The sequence below is a fragment of the Tachyglossus aculeatus genome, chromosome 23, assembly GCF_015852505.1.
Source record: "Tachyglossus aculeatus isolate mTacAcu1 chromosome 23, mTacAcu1.pri, whole genome shotgun sequence".
Taxonomy (NCBI): Eukaryota; Metazoa; Chordata; class Mammalia; order Monotremata; family Tachyglossidae; genus Tachyglossus; species Tachyglossus aculeatus.
The window spans coordinates 30472318-30476158 of NC_052088.1; the positions used below are offsets into that span (position 1 = coordinate 30472318).

At 43.1% G+C, this 3841-nt stretch overlaps 1 non-coding gene across 1 annotated transcript; it reads left to right on the forward strand.

Annotated features, from left to right (window-relative positions):
• Positions 1 to 3479: 3479 nt before the first annotated feature.
• LOC119944840 lies at positions 3480 to 3617 on the forward strand. The gene has a single exon (XR_005455988.1). It is a non-coding gene; the product is annotated as a small nucleolar RNA SNORA7 (small nucleolar RNA).
• The last annotated feature ends 224 nt before the right edge of the window (positions 3618 to 3841 follow it).

The following is a 3841-nucleotide window of genomic DNA, read 5'->3' on the forward strand; positions in this document are numbered from 1 at the left end:
ATTTTGCTTGTACATATCTATTCTATTTATTTTATTTTGTTAATATGTTTGGTTTTGTTCTCTGTCTCCCCTTTCTAGACTGAGCCCACTGTTGGGTAGGGACTGTCTCTATATGCTGCCAACTTGTACTTCCCACGTGCTTAGTACACTGCTCTGCACACAGTAAGCGCTCAATAAATACGATTGATTGATTGATTGATTGACTGATGAGCGGCTCAGTCTCTAGTTGCAGAGCCCAAGTCTGGAGAGAGGAGAGGAGGAGAGAGCTAATGTTTCCTCTTCCTCCTCGTCCCCCTCTCCATCCCCCCATCTTACCTCCTTCCCTTCCCCACAGCACCTGTATATATGTATATATGTCTGTACATACTTATCACTCTATTTATTTATTTATTTATTTTACTTGTATATATCTATTCTATTTATTTTATTTTGTTAGTATGTTTGGTTTTGTTCTCTGTCTCCCCCTTTTAGACTGTGAGCCCACTGTTGGGTAGGGACTGTCTCTATATGTTGCCATCTTGTACTTCCCAAGCACTTAGTACAGTGCTCTGCACACAGTAAGCGCTCAATAAATATGATTGATTGATTGATTGATTCTACATCAATCACTACCCTTGAGAAATCGGTCCCGGTTCCCACTAAAACTTCTCGTTAACTTGTGGGTCTCCAGAAGATATATTTGAATTTGGTTTATCTGCAGAAGGCTCCTAATGGGGGAAGTAGACACCTTCTCCCCTCCCTGATTGTTCATTTGAAGTAAGCATGAGTCCAAGATCTTCTTTCAGCAATCTATTCCAGAATGACTGACTGAAAGTCAAAGAAGCTATGGCCATGTGTAAATAATAATAATAACAATGGTATTTCTAAAGCGCTTACTATATTAAGCACTGGGATGGATACAAGCAAATCATGTTGCACATAATTCCTGTCCCACGCGAGGCTAACCATCTCAATACCCATTTTACAGATTCATTCATTCAATTGTATTTATTGAGCGCTTACTGTGTGCAGAGCACTGTACTAAGTGCTTGGGAAGTACAAGTTGGCAACATATGGAGAGAGTCCCTACCCAACAATGGGCTCAGAGTCTAGAAGGGGGAGACAGACAACAAAACCAGTGGACAGGTGTCAAGACGTCAGAAAAAATAGAATTAAAGCTAAATGCCCATCATTAACAAAATAAATAGAATAGTAAATATGTACAAGTAAAATAAATAGAGTAATAAATCGGTACAAACATATATACAGGTGCTGTGGGGAGAGGAAGGAGGTAGGGTGGGGGGGATGGTGATGAGTGTTGAGAGGCAACATGTGTTGCCTAGTAGAAAGAGCACAGGCTTTGGAGTCAAGTGACCTGGGTTTTAATCCCTGTTCCACCACTTGCCTGCTGTGAGACCCTGGGCAAGTCCCTCAGTTTCCTCACCTGTAAAATGGGGAGATGAATATCTATTCTCTCGCCTTAGACTGTGAGCCCCATGTGGTGTCCAACCTTACCTAACCAGCTCTCAGAACAATGCTTGGTGCATTTAAGTACCAAGCAACATGGCATAGTGGCTAGAGCACGGGCCTGGAGTCAGAAGGTCATGAGTTCTAATTCTGCCTCCGCCACTTGTCTGCTGTGTGACCTTGGGCAAGTTATTCATTCATTCAGTTGTATTTATTGAGCACTTACTGTGTGAAGAGCACTGTACTAAGTGCTTGGAAAGTACAATTTGGCAACATTTAGAGACAGTCCCTACCCAACAACAGGCTCACAGTCTAGAAGGGGGAAGTCACTTCACTTCTCTGTGCCTTAGTTACTTCATCTGTAAAATGGGGATAGAGACTATGAGCCCATTGTGGGACAGGGACTGTGTCCAACCTGATTTGCTTGTATCCATCCCGGAGCTTAGTATAGTGCCTGGCTCATAGTAAAGTGCTTAGCAAATAATTGACTTGCCCAGGGTCATACAGTAGCTAAGTGGCAGAGCCAGGATTAGAATCCATGACCTTCTGACTCCCAGCCCAGACCTCTACCCACTATACCATGCTGCTTTGAAACCTAAACAAATTGCCCCTGTTGTCCTGTTTATCAATCAATGATATTTATTTAGCGCTTACTGTGTACAGAACACTGTACTAAGCGCTTGGGAGACTACAATCCAATCCCCTCCCCATCCCCCCTGCCTTACCTCCTTCCCCTCCCCACAGCATCTGTATATATGTATATATGTTTGTACGTATTTATTACTCTATTTTATTTGTACATATTTATTCTATTTATTTTATTTTGTTAATATGTTTTGTGTTTTGTTCTCTGTCTCCCCCTTCTAGACTGTGAGCCCACTGTTGAGTAGGGACCGTCTCTCTATGTTGCCAACTTGTACTTCCCAAGTGTTTAGTACAGTGCTCTGCACACAGTAAGCACTCAATAAATACCATTGAATGAATGAATGAATGAATGGAACGCCTTTCTGTAAATCTGCCAAGAGTTATGTCTCCTGCCTTCAAAGGTAACTATAATTTACTTATTTGCATTAATGTCTGTCTTCCCATCTAGACTGTAAGCTTGTGGGCAGGGAATATGTCTGTTTACTGTTATACTGAAGCCTCCCAAGTGCTTAGTACAGTGCTCTGCAAACAGTAAGCATTCAGTAAATGCGATTGAATGGACATGAAAAGCCACCTCCTCTCAGCCCTCTCAGCATCTATATCTCCATTCATTTCTTTCTTTTTGAAATGCCTTTTATGCTTCTGACACTAATTAGTTGTCTTGTCCAAGTCACCATCCCATAACCCTTGAACAATAAGGCAGAAGGGAATGGAAGGTCTGTGAAGCCAAATGACATCGCAGGGCAAAGAGCAGTCACCAAAATAAGCAGCTTCCCTCTAGACCACGAGCTTGTTATGGGCAGGGAATTTGTCAGTTGGATTGTTGTATTGTGCTCTCCCAAGTGCTAAGTACAGTGATCTTCTCACAGCAAGTGCCAAATAAATATGATCAATTGATAGAATGAGATCTGGATGGCACCAGTATTCTATTTATTTTGTTAAGGATGTGGATCTAGCTTCACTTCTATTTATTCTGATGACTTGACACCTGTCCACATGTTTTGTTTTGTTCCCTGTCTCCTCCTTCTAGACTGTGAGCCCGTTGCTGCGTAGGGACCATCTCTATATGTTGCCAACTTGTACTTCCCAAGCAATTAGTCCAGTGCTCTGCACACAGTAAGCTCTCAATAAATACGATTGAATGAATGAATGAATGAATGAATCGATTGGCAGTTATTTTAAGCCATTTTTAGGATTGTAAGCTCCTTGTGGGCAGGGAACATGCCTGTGAACTTTGTTGTACTGTACTCTCCTAAGCGCTCAGTACCATGTTCAGCATCTAGTAAGTGCTTAATAAATATGATGATTGATTGATCCCTGTTCGTTCAGACTCAGAACAGTCTGCCCTTTCAGTACCACTGGATTTCCTGGTGTCCAATACAGTGAGGCCCCTCTCAGGGTCACACCTGGAGAGTTTCCAGTCCTCTACCAGTCTCAGCTATGGGAAGGAGAGTCAAGCAGAGGCCTACCCATTCCATTCCTAGCTTGGCCAGTGGCTAGTGAGTGGAAGGAAATCTGCCACAAGTCAAAACTCAGTCGTGTTGGGCAGCAGCGGCACTGAGCCATGCCGCTTAAATGGCAGAAAGTTATTCTGAGGAGAATCAAGGCCCTACTGAGAGCTCACCTCCTCCAGGAGGTCTTCCCAGACTGAGCCCCCTCCTTCCTCTCCCCCTCATCCCCCCTGCATCCCCCATCTTACCTCCTTCCCTTCCCCACAGCACCTGTATATATGTATAAATGTTGGTACATA